This window comes from Ostrinia furnacalis, unplaced genomic scaffold (genome assembly GCF_004193835.3).
Source record: "Ostrinia furnacalis isolate ACB-3 unplaced genomic scaffold, ASM419383v2 OfSCF7340, whole genome shotgun sequence".
NCBI classification, from domain to species: domain Eukaryota; kingdom Metazoa; phylum Arthropoda; class Insecta; order Lepidoptera; family Crambidae; genus Ostrinia; species Ostrinia furnacalis.
Window position 1 is genome coordinate 725,296 of NW_021137579.1, and position 14,249 is coordinate 739,544.

Consider the following 14,249-nt stretch of genomic DNA (forward strand, 5'->3'; position numbering starts at 1 on the left):
TTCGAAGAAACTCCGAAGAAATTTCTAGCAGCGAGATGTCAAACTGTAATAACATTATCATCTGGCATCTATGAGACCTGATAGCTCTACATTAAGGTGCTCATTCGCCTGGACAATCGACTGTAATGTAAAATCCAAGAAGATGTTCGAATCGAATATTCACGTGCAATACCTAATGTTGAAATAAGTAGATATAAGTGTTTGTGAAATAAGTGTACAAGTGATACAAAACGGCGCAAGGTGACGTCTTCAGATTCTCTCAAGAAAGTCTGCGTAACTGTTCATAATTACTACTGAAACCTGAAAGTACTGAAAGGTTACTACTGAAAGGTAAGTAACTAATATCATTTTCATTAAAATTAAACAATTCATTCATTTTAATTTAGAAACTTTTAAAATATAAGATGTACCTAGGTATTATAACACTTGCTTTAAAGGCAATCAGTAAAGCAAGAGTGTAAAATATTTTCCTATAATGAGACAAACAATCTTTAATTTGGATTATACCTACCACCCCACTGCTCAGTATCCTCACTCATTGATGTCATATTTTACGCACTGTAACAATCGTTGTTACTCGTTCACTGATTTCTACGTTATGTTTATGTAGTAGTATTATGAACCTTTCCATTACATACGAATGTCCCCAGTGGTGGGGCGCCTTTACAAAAAGTTATCAGAGGAACAACTTAAAAGAAAATCTAAAGTTTAAAGTCCCCTTCCAAATGTCAATGTCTGTGAAGGGGCGTACCATAAATTCAGTTATAAAACTTATGACACCGATTGTAAGGCGGAGTCCACTGAGAGCGGGTATTTTTATTTCAAAAGATCCCCAACGAAGAAGCAGTAAGTTTTTTTAATGGAATCAATTAATTCATGAAGTTACTGGAAAAACCTTTTCAGATAATACCACAGAATAATAATTATTAACAGTAACAAATTCATCATCTACCGATATAACACAATTATTATTATGTGTAGGTATGCGAGTATTAGGTACCTATCGTTTAAAATTGTTTACAGAGTTAAGTTTTGTTAAAGTTATGTAATGATTTTTGGTAGAGATAAATAGTAATAATTTTTGCGCGTTCACAAACGATACTTGCTTAAGTGAAGCAGAAAATAGAACGCACAGCGTTGAATACAGCTTTGTGATTGGTTCGTGTGTCACCTTTGCGTCCACGCGCACTGTAAGACCTCATAGTAATGTTTGTGAATACGGACGTTAATGAATTTCATTGACTTATTAAGTAGGTCGTCATGAATGAATTATTATTTGTCTTATTAATATTATATTGTACCACTTAGATAAATTAATGTCTACTGATATACCACCTACACATGTAAACGAGTATAATAGCGTACCATTAAAAGAGCACCGATAAAACTCGAAATAATCCGACTGCTCTGACTCGGGCAAAAGCCGAGCTTCACGATTTTCTGATATACAGGGTGTTAGGTAAATGGGTATATGAGCCGACACTAGCCCATGTTAACATGGTCATATAAATGGTATGGTGAAGTCAGAAAATTGATATCTTCATTTTAATTATTTTATTTTTCATACAAATCGGATTTTATAAAATTAATTCTGTATGAAAATTAAAAAAAATAAAATGATGATATCAAATTTCTGACTTCAGCATACCATTTATATGACCATGTTAACATGGGCTAGTGTCGGCTCATATACCCATTTACCTAACACCCTGTATTTCCTTTTCTCATAAAGATAACAAAAGCACATTGTGCAACTGCCACTTGTCTTCCTCAATTTCAGTGCAATAAAACCTTGTTTCATATTAAAAACTAGCTGTGCCCGCGATTTCGTACGCGTGAAAATAGTTTGAATAATATTTCCCGTTTTTGCAACAATTTTTCTTACTGCTCCGCCCCTATTGGCTGTAGGGCGATGTTACAAAACCTATAGCCTTCCTCGATAAAGGGGCTATACAACACAAAGATAATTATTCAAATCGGATCAGCAGTTCCTGAGATTAACGCGTTCAAACAAACTCTTCAGCTGTTCGTTCTACTACGTGCGTACGTACTAGGTGGACCGACGATCTGGTGAAGGTCGCGGGAGGTGCCTGGATACGAGCGGAGCAAGATCGGTTTTCGTAGAAAACCTTGGGGGAGGTCTTTGTCCAGCAGTGGGCCTCTTTCGGCTGAAACGAACGAACGAACTTCAGCTGTACGAGTATTTTATAGATTTATCCATATAAACACGCCTCTACTCCAGGGAAGTTTTCCATTCTTTTCTATAAGACTGCTGTGAGAGCTTACCAAGCAAAATGTTTTTCTAAATACCAGACCGCAACTTTTGAATATTTATTAGATACTTCATGGAGAAAATGCTTAATAGAAAACGTCGAGCGGTTCAAAGAGTTGAATCATTATTAATGTACCTATCATTTAAAATGTGTCCGAGTGATTTACTAATTCAAAAGTTCAGTTTAATAGAATATATTAAACTGAAACTTATTAAACGCTTAAAAAGTGTATGATGGTGAAGAATGGCACCATACAGATTGGAAGCTTAGTCATAGGACAGAATACAGTAAAACCATATTATTATTTTGATTAGTGTTGCTTTAAAAAGGGTACACCAACTGATATCTTTATAGGAAGACATCAGTTGCAGTGTTCCCGTTTTAGAACAACTTGGTTTTATTGTGTTTTGTCAATGGCTGGTAGAGTTCAATGACTGGAAGTTTACCTACATAAGTTTACACAACATTATAGGACGATATAAGTTAACAGAAGTTAATATTCCAATGCATAGTAATGTAAATTAACAATTAGACATTCCATAGTACGTTCCGCTGTCAACATGGATCCGAAATAGAAACCGGGACAGTCGCCCAGACAGCGTCGCGGCGTAGTTCGACATGTTACATGGAAATTGAGATCAGCTCTGAAGTTACTGGTGGAACTCACTTGGCACTCACTTGATACTCACTTGGTACTCACTTGATACTCGCTTGGTTCTCGCTTGGCACTCACTTGGTACTCGCTTGGTACTCACTTGGTACTCACTGTTTAGGACTTGTTTAGAACTCTCTTGCTTACCTTAATTTGGTTGCAATCTAATTAGTGGAATTTAAGTGGTCGCATGAGACCGCGGTAACAATTGTTTTCTATTCCTGATACTTGAATGGCTACGAGAAACGCCTGTTTTATACGAATATTTTACTTGCTATGTAAGATTTTTTGTAAAGGAAAATCAAATCTTCATTAGTGAGTTGAGCCATTCAGGGAGCTTACTTGCAAATCCCAAAAGCTTGCATCCCTGTTGCCTAAACTTATTAAGCCCGTGACGGAAAATTTGCGTGCCCTAAACGCCTTTAGTACATTTATTGTTTGGTAATAAATTGAGTAGGTATTAAAGAAGTGACGTAACAAACCCGTTGTCTTTCAGGGTTTCTTTAATATTACCTACTCCGCCGATCGGAGCTTGATATCTTGTGTGATAAAAATAATTTGAGATGAATAAGTCTTTCTAAAATAGTAAGACACGGGTTTTCACGCAACGTTTATTAATGAGTTAAGACCCGTGTCTTACTATTTTAGTTAAAATGGAACGCGAAAGTTTAAAATCTTATAATAAGTCTTTCTGTTTTGAGAGTCGAGTTTTATGAAGTAGGTACCTGAAAGTACCATTTTGGTATGTTGTAATAAAATAGACTAGCGCCCCGCCCCTGCTTCGCATAGGTATGTGTACTTATTATATTTAAGAACCTTCCTCTTGTATCACTCTATCTATTAAAATACCGCATCAAAATCCGTTGCGTAGTTTTAAAGATCTAAGCATACCTACATAGGGACAGACAGACAGGAAAGCAACTTTGTTTTATAATATGTAGTGATAGTGATATAGTAAGTAAGTAAACCAACAGTAAGGGACGGATCAGTGAAGTTGTCCCTTGCTTGTTTATTCAACTCGCGCCACCAGTGTGATACGATTGTTATGCATTCAGCGAGCCCCAAATCAAAATTTGATTTATACTGTTTGATTTTAGACTTTATTGCCTACGTAACAAACTCTAACGACCATTGTGGTGACGCGAAATTGTGACATAAAATGTATTTTTAAAGTGGCTCCAAAGTTGGCACGGGTTAGGTGCAGCGAATCGCAAAAATATGCTGTTTTTGTGATGCTCGTCCTGTCACAAACTATTTTATTGCATTTTGTTTCTTTAGACATTTCACACAGTTTAAAACGTTGAAGCTTGGGACACGTAGCTTTAAAATACAAAACAATTGCGTTCAACTGAATCAGCAGGTCAGCGTGAAATAGTTCCTGACACCCAAAGTAGCCAAAAAGTTCAGTGCCAGTTCATCCAAGCTGGTCTAAATTGGTGACAGCCAAATGGGTGGTTCACAACAATTGAATGAGAAATAAACAAATACTATCTGATTTAGGACAGTGAATTAGAATGTGGGTTTGTTATCAACCCATAAAAAAGAATGTAGAGTCACCAGTCTAAGCCAATCACCGATGTGGAACCTTTCCATTCCCGCCGTCCCAATATTTCAACGCCATTGTTAATTACATCTAATATTGATACTATACCAAACATCGGTTTCATTAAACCCCGGTCGGAACACATAAACAATGATTTCCAATTTCCCTCCGACAAAGGCGACCTCTGGCGCAATCTTAGCGAAACCGAACTGACGGCGGGCCAGTCCCGTATTTACCAATAGCTGGAGCTGGATTCGGGGACTGATGGAATTTGCATGAGAAAACTGTTTCATGGCCTCAAATATTTGTACCACAAGAATCTGCCACACAGAAGCTGTATGACCACAAAATAATAATGACGTATTTTTTTCAGCAAATTATTTTTTCGTTGAGTTTCATCGGTTATTAGTGTCCAATCTCTTCGTTAACTCATCAAGTACCTAAATAGGTAGCGACAGAAAAGTTTTTTAATTAACTTCTGAAATGTTTTCCACTCTCCAGATAAGAAGCACCATATTATTAAAACTACTTAACTAGGTAAATGTTACAGTTGATGCCTAACTACCATACCGTCTTTACCTTGATTAGATACCTTGATGTCTGTAGGTTCACGTCTGCATTTATGTGTTCTTGTGTTATTTGAAAAAGTCAAAGCGTATTAATTACCCTTTTTTTAACATTACGAATTTCAAACCCAGTCCGACCCTGGCAAGAAGTACAGTGAGCATAAATTGTCTACTTGCCAATAGTTTTGGAACCAAACTAATGTCCCCTTTGTACTAAGCGCCACTATCTTGTGCTTACTCGCTAAGTAAATTAGAGCGGCTTGCTGTGTTGCTTTAGCTGCAATAATATCTGATATCGTAGACGTAGCACTGTAATGCCGAGTGCACATAATGCTGAGAAAAGCGTTTAAGTGATCAACTCTTGTTTCCATAAACACAAAGAGTGTTGTTACTTGTTCTAAGTCCGCCTGGCTAGCTACCACCATCTTACCTAAGTATGTCGCCATAACAACAATGTTAACAGCATTATTGTGTTCCGGCAGTTAGAGGTAAGATAGCCAGTTCCTCCGTGGTTGGGGATTCCGGGTGAAGCTCGCTTTCACCTTCGGCCTGATCATCACTTACCATCAGGTGAGATAAAGGCCAAGAGATATGGATAAAAAAAACTGAAAAACGATACGTTTAAGGACATAAATGATCTGCGTTTGGTTGTCTCTTTACAAAAAGTGATGCACACAACACTGAAAAAAACCTTTAGGTCTTCGTTTCCTTATTCACAGAAAGTGACTGAAATTGAAAAACGATACGTTTAGTTAGTCATTTTGGTTGCTTTTGTACAGAAAGTGTCTGAAAGGTTAAACTGAAGATTACATGCACATAACTAGGTTTAGTGGCGTGTATTGGCATATTCTTTGTCCAGCAGTGTACTGAGGTAGGATCTTGAAATAAATCAAATCAAATAATTCATTCCAGGGCACTTATACACGTTCCAAATATAGCTTTCCCTACCACTACTTATTATTATTATGGGCTGGTGCTGAGAAGAAGTGGTGGAAGAAACTCAGTCACCTTTGTAAGCCTCAATCAAATACAGCAAATTACAACTTACATGATACGTAATGAACAAAGTCCTCCAATCCAAGAAATTTTTTAGCCTAACTTTAGCGTTCTTAGGCTGAGTTACACCAACCGGTGTTTTTGTATGGAGTTTGACAGATTTTTGACGTTTGTCAAAGTTAAAATAAGATGGTGCAAGCCAGCCTTAATGTTGTCCTTTTTTGTCTACATTAAAAAAAATATTCCTAAGATATTCTCAACAATCCCATTGCTTCGAGGCAATATGTGGCTAGTGTTGGTCCACAAACACAGCTATGCGCATGTGTGTACACCTCAAGCTTTAGTTATGTTTGTAATTGATATTACGCAGTTCGCCTTATCCGATTGTGCAGGATTGACGGCCGGGATTGGCCTAAACGTATCTATTTGGTCAGTAGGAACTTGTGTCCGGATCTGTACCGCATTGATTGATTATATTGTTTGGGTTCAGAATTGATTAACGTCATAGAGGACAATAATCCAATACTGAGACTGAAACAACTTTTGTGGCAGACTTATGAGCCATAACGGTGTTTGTGACACCGAACTGATTTGAATTCACGTACATTAACATAAGTTTAAATCGGTAATAAAATTGATCTATTACCTAGTTAGGCTGGGTTGCACCATCGTAATTTAACTTTAACAAACGTCAAAAATCTGTCAAACTCCATACAAAAAGCACCGGATAACGATATAGTTACCCTTAAAGTTAGGTGGTGCAACTCAGCCTAACAATTCCCAGTTTTGCGAGTAGATAAAAATAGAGACACAGGAATGAATATTAGTATATTATTATCTTACTCCAGCGAGATTCAAATCTGCAACCGCAGATGACTTTGTTTTCCAATATGGGAGGAATCCACCACACCATGTTACATATCCATTATAACTTATAAAAGCAGGAATAGCACATTTATTTCTTTGGTCAGATAGATGATTGAATTGTTAATTTTAAGGCCCAGTGTATACTTTAGAATAATTTTAAATGATAATTATTTTTCTTACTTTTGCCCAAACCAAGACGGCCAAAACTAAGCCATTGTGCACTGCCAATAGTTAGGAACTGCCATCGATTCCGTGCGGCCACAAATTGTGGAACTCGCCCATTGTGCGCCAGATTGCGAACGCTTACCAAGTTCCGTCGTCTTTGTGCATTGGGTGCACCTATTTTCGGCAGTTTGCGTTTACAGTTTGATTTATTAGTAAGGATTTTTCCTTTTTTTCATTGAAGAAAATTGGAATTTTTCCTTCTGAAAAGAGGGAAAATTACTTCGAGGGAAGATGGTAGAGTTCGACATTTGATTGCTATATGTTTCAATAGTGATTTGTAACTCATTGTTGGTGAGGTTTGGATTTGATACGGGTGACAATAGAACGTAAAAAAGGTCATGTAATGTTTAGTGATTTAGTGCTGTCTTAGCATAGGTGTTAAATATAAGTGCTAGATTTAAAAAGCATTTATGGTAACCATTGTGGTATCCTCAGTAAAAGCTTTCTTTAGTTTGGGACTGGGTCGCATAGATATTTATTTATATTTCAATCACAAGGAGGACAGACGACCTCATAAAGGTCCATGTAAATCATTGGGAGAGGCCTATGCCTATTTTCAGCAGTAGACGTCCTGTGGCTGAAATTATACTTACAAAAAGATAAAGTTCAGACACATTACAATACTGATGACAGAAATCACAAAATCGACTTTAATCTCGTACCTATCACAATAGCCAAGTTTCACAATTTGTGGTCTCAAGAAAATCGATGTCAGTTCCTAACTACGATTTATCGGTACCGCACTGGACAATGGAATAGATTTGGCGTTATTTTTAACTTAGGACAATAAATAGGCACACAGTTTGCCTATTTGGCAGAAATCGGTCTAACTTTTCTGGCACTCGGCTTGATAACACTACAGTGAAGGAAGGTATAGAAGGTAATTGTGGTAAGCGCTCTACCGAATTGTTGCAAAGCACACGCCAAGTAGTATAACATTTTCACCAGTGGAATTTTTGATGAAAGAACTTATTACACAAGGATTTTCCACATTATAAAAAATTATACAGAATTTCGTAAAAATTTAGCACGAAGATGCGCTCCACAAATTTTTGGTCGAGGAAAGCGCGCGGCGAGTTTGATCCAAGTAATCCGAGCGTCATTATTGCAGTGTGCGCATGCACTCATGGATAATTTAGCGTGTACCGATAACACTCAAACATAAGCGGCAGAATGGTGGGGCGCGTCTTCATGGATGGAACGATCTATAATGTCAGAGTAAACTCTACTTACTTCTATTTGTTTAAGATAACCCATGACAAAATGTTAAATCTCCTGAAGCAATACATTACAAAATAAGTATTTCTTTTCATACTCAACACACATTTCCCAACTGTTGTCTATTGGAAACCGAACGGGACTCCTCAAAGCGTGTAGAACTATCCTTATTTATCTGTTGTTCACGCTCTACCGCCTTTAAAGCCAATACATTGTGACCTTTTTATAGTCTACTGAACGTCGGCGAAAATAGTGAGTAACCTACAATGTATGCCATTCACATAGCAGAGCGAGATTCAGTATACATTCTTTCAAAAATCAGTAGAACTCCATTACTACTGTCCTGTCCACTGCTGAACCAATGATTTCCAGAGGGTTCGTAGCCGCTTGCATCCAGCGCCTTCCTAGCTTACATACGTAACTGAGATTATCTGTACTTCTTGTGGGTGACCTTCGATATTATCTGTGTATCACTGGAAAAAATAAGAGTCTTGGCTCTCCTAAGAAACAACATTAGGTACTTTGCGAAGCCTTTCCATTGACTCGTAGACAACTTATTAGGTAGATTGGTTAGATAAATCAATATTTAATCATAGTTTATGGAAAAGAAATCATTTAGGTGCTTTTCTGTCGACGTCTAGAAAGAGCCCTAAATTCATTTAATTTTGTGTAGACTAGACATCAAAGAATAAGGTTTTTTTCAAAAATACAACCATTACTACAAATTTTAATGACCCATTGAATTTGTGCGTGGGCCTACTCTATAATCCTCTGATGGGAATATATGCCATTACTCTTTGTTTTTTGGAATATATTGCTTTGTACGCTTGATAGTGTTTTGTGTTTTTGCATTTATTTACTTTGTACGTGCACACAGTAGGTATGGTAATTTTTGTTTGGCGTTGGAAGCCTGTCAAGTTAGTAACAAAGTCCGAACAAAATGGTATCGAAAAAGTTACTGTTCTCAGAATCATTGGAAATTCAAAATCCGTTCAACACTTGTAAAAACAAACACTTTTAAAGTCTTCACAAACTGGCTTTTTAGAGAAAAGTTGCCTATATTTTTAGAGTTCCGTAGTCCTGATAAGGAACCCTTATAGTTTCGTTATGTACGTCTCTCTGTCTGTCTGTCCGTCCGGGGTTTTGCTTGGAAACTATTGGCACTAGAGACTTTCCTACATTTAAAGAGGGGATGATTTAATTTTTTTTTTCATTTTCTACCTCATCCTGTGGGGTATCGTTGGATAGGTCTTTTAAAATAGTTTAGGAGTGTTTCTAAGACTATTTTTCCATTTAGGAATCTGTTTGCAAATTATTAAAGTTTAAAGTGCCAATTTTTGTTCGAGTAGGGCTGTAGGCCTAAAAAATCTGGAAAAATTCATGATAATAGTACTTTTTATGAACTTTCAAGGAAAACTATAACGGTTAAGATAGATCAGTTAGTTTAAGAGTAATAGTCGTTTAACTCATGTATAATACAATTTCTTACCTAGTAAAATTTCATTAGAAGAAAATATTAAAAGTTACTTTAGATGAAGAAATTGCTTGCTTCTGAAATATATTGTGGTAACGACGGACAACTACGGAACCCTACACTGCGCGTGGCACGACACGCACTTGGCCAATTTTTTTATACTCTATCGACCTTTCGCAAAAAGGGTTGGTCTGGTAGACACGATTTCAATTATTCGTTTTAATTAAAAACTTTATAGTATAGAATCAACAGTAATCATTTCTACTATATTCATAGGGTTTTCTGTCCCAGTCTACTTTAAATTGAAATCGAATCGAAATTAAAATGTCTAGACCGTATCTCAAAAAAACAAAAGAAAAGATTTTGTATAAAAACAATCTTATGGTGAAAGAATATTGTGCATAGTTCATGTACCTATATTTAAAACGTACAGACCTACATTTTAGAAGAGAACTTTTAACTCACAATTTTCATAGCATAGGGAAACAAAATGGTCATCATCAACATCACCCTTCATTCAGTTTATATTCAGCAAATCGCAGAGCAGGTATAGCGTTATTGGGTATTCTAACCATTTCTTTTAAATAAATGAAAAACGTTAATCACAATGAGGGTTTTCGCGATTGCAAAATCCGCCAGATGGCAATACGTAGACGCGAGGTCCAAATGCTGCGTGATTGGTGGATTTTGGCGGATTTTTCAATCGCGAAAACCCTCATTTAAAGAAAACAATTTAAACAAACAGCCACAACAAACCTAAAAACAAAGCGAAAATCCTGAAAATCGCAACTAAATAACAAACCTAATCCAGTCGCGATCGTTATTTTTTTCTTTGCAAAAACAAAGGAATGCCAGCATATTAGATTTCCTTGTTACCCCCACCTGTCCGTTATTCAATTAAGGGGCGTTCTCGGGCCAACAGTGCCTTAGAGGACAGTGAGATCTCGAGCAAACATTGCAATTGTGTATAAATATCGCCCTAAGATATCGTATACGAGAAATTTCATTAGACATACGGGGAAACAGGGGATTTAAATGTTTGAACATGTTTGTATTTTTTTTAGGAATAACTATGTTTTTTTGCTTTACAGTTTTCAGTTAACTTTGGAACTGTTTTGAAAAAGCGTCTGAAACGTGCTCTATGACTATATTAGGCACGTTATCAAATGAAATTGGTAACGATTCAAACCATACAGTAGATTCATATCCAACAATGCTTTTGATTCAAATCACCAATGTGCAATGAATCCAGACACAAAAAAATAATACTTAGATACAGATAGTTTTTTATTGACACATAAAATATTCTGTCATATTATTATGTTCTGGTTTTTTGTGGAAAACCCATTCGCTCCAACCTCCAAGTAGTTTTCACTTGGTGTACCACAAAGAACGGAACCCAAGACTTTAGTAACCCTAATCTATGTAGCTATCTATTGGTTCCAGGAAACTAATCATCAGTTCATTGAGCAGGTCATCGCTTATTGATCACACTCCATTCGAGTCCACTTGACTCAACCTAACATGGCTGAGTGACTGCGTTTGCTTTGTGTTGGGCCTATTGCCACTTTGGTTAACCTTTTGGGCTACGGTAGTGTCATGTACTGAATTAACATTATCAAGGTGTACCTGTGACTTTGAACGCGTGGAAATTGATTGAAACCTCTCACTTTATGGGACTCTGAATAGTTTAGAGGTCAAAATAGGTACCTACTAGTGCTCTGTAACTGTTTCAGAATTAAATCGATATAAAATACAGACAGGCATATTATATGCGTTCCTGTTGTATTTTTTTTGTCTGCTCTTTATGATTTGTTGTTTGATTGTTGTGTTTGTTTTTATTTCATATTTTTGTAAAATGACTCTTAGGTGTTAGCCCAACAGTTGTATTGGACTGCTAAGTTGAGGGTCGCAAGTGCGATCGCTGTCGTCCGCTGAACTACATTTAAGGTGAACTTCAAGCACGCTTAATTAGTTTATCTGGATAGTGTAGCGGGAATATTACGAATTTGTACCAAAATGTGTAACAAAAATCTTTAAAAAATATGCACGCTCACGCTCTCTTGTTCCTAAAACTTTATAATCTTCTATATATATAAAAATGAAACCCGTTTCGCGTTGTCACGGCATCACGTGTGAACGGCTGAACCGATTTCGATAATTCTTTTTTTTTAATGTTTGTGGAAGTCCAAGGATGGTTCTTACGGAAAAAAATATTAAGAAAATCTCTACGCTAAGGCGGTACGAAGTTCGCCGGGTCAGCTAGTCGAATAAAGATTTTCTTTCTCAAAGATAAGTGACTTACTGCTAAGTACATTTTCTGCCACAAAAGTTCTCAGCGCAGCAAGATTTGTACCTCTGCCAGTGAATCTGAGTCCTTAGCCGCACCCGTTTGGCGCTCCGCCAGGGGGCGACACTGATTGCAAGTATTGACTCAACTATTGCAACTTGGTATTACATTTCTAGCTGAAGACGTCAATACGATACAGGTACACAGAAGGGTTACATTGTTGTAAAGAAAAACGAATATTTTTTTGCGACTGGTGAATACACTAAACAGCATACATCAGCCTATGTTCCTAAGGGTCACCTGACCATAAGAACTAGGTCAAGTTAAAACCAGTCGTTTCGCTCTGGTTAAGGGAGTCGAGACACTCATGGTTCAAGCAGGCGCATCTAGGTGATGCCAGGGTGATCTACTACTGCTTGAACCCATCCTGCACTAGTATTTGTCGGCTGACAGCCGTTATTGGTAGGTATCATCCAACAGAACGGCCCATTAATCCCTGGGCTAAGTGACGATCAGGCCGATGATGGAAGCGAGGTTCACTCGCACTCTTTGACTACAAAAGAACTAGCTCACATCCAACTGGCGAAACAACAAGCTGTATCGCTGCTTTGGCGACTGACTAAGCTGATATAATGGTAGCTAGCCAGGTGGACTTGAAACAAACACTACCACTCAAATAATTAAAAATGACTTTAAAAAGCCTAGTTTTATAATGTCTACTGAGTCCAGCTGTGTTGCATCGAGGTGATCGCGGTCAGATTCATTTGTTTCATTGTCTATCTCGTGATCGTCTTGCCAGCACTTTTTGTGGAGACCAATTTGCTATAAAGTGAGCTTAGTTTTGAGATGACTCGATGTGTCGAACAATTGATGCAATGTGTTGCTGATGAGGACTATAGAGAATTGATGTTATTTGATTTTTGGACGGAAAACTTAGTTTATAAATCTCGAATCAAAAAATAAAGATCCCCCTACTCCCTGTTAGAGAAACGGTTGCGTCCAAAAGTGGTGCTTTTTTTACAAACTTTTTCAATTAATAGTTTATTAAGACTTAAAAGTTTTATATTCAATATTTACGAGTATGAGGGATAAAACTATGTAGGTAGGTTTTAATTATTGGCCTACACTCCCCACGTTGGCCAGACGAGTTGGGGAGGCAAGGTTTAGTTAGGTCATAATATCATCGCTAATATCAAAAGACACTTACATATTACGACATGTACAAAACCTACTTAATACGGTAGGTACTCCCAATTATAATAATATGTTACCTATTGTTACATTTTCAATCAGGAATATAAAGGACTCGAAAAAAATATTTCCCTACTCCGCAACCTCGCGTCAGATTTTAAAAGGAACGCGTGAAAAACATTACCGAATTGCTCAATTCGGGGGCAAAATCTTCTTTCAATTTTATGGCGCCTTGTTCAAGGGCACTCCGGGTCCCATCGTATTGTTAGGGCTGCGTCAAATGTCTGAGGGAAATTCGGTTTTTTCCCTCCTAAGTAGACGTTTAGAGATTCGCATGTCAAAGGACAGACCTGATACTGTACTCGTATTGAATTAATGAGTAACTTATTTTCCCGAGAGGGACTGACATTGGAGGCTGTGACACGTGTGAAAGGTGTATATATCATACATATTTTATAGTATTTGCATGACATGCTTTATAACTATCTCAATATTTATTACAAATACCACGTTACTTAATTAAAATTTCAAAACAAAACATATTAATTTCCCATTCAAATCCTATATGTGATGAACAAAATTATTAACTTTAGTTTTTTCGAGGAAAGAGAAAGTTCCAACGCATACTTATTGCAACCGATATGGCAAGGTTTTGGGATGGAGACCACGTACCAAGCGCAGCGTATGACGTCCACCCCCAAAATAACCTCATAAAGGTTGCAGGCAGGCGCTGAATGCAGGCCGCAATCTATCGGCCAATTTGGAAATAATTAGAAGATGCCAATGTTCAGCAGTGGACAGCACTGTACGCACGCAGAAAGCCACTCTTGTAGCGGAGTTTTGCGATACTGTATAGTTTTGTTGTTGACGCGACAAGAAAAAGAAGCAGTGGACGTCCTGTGGCTGAAATTAATGATGATGATTATTGATTACTGAGTGGTGACTGAGTTTGTT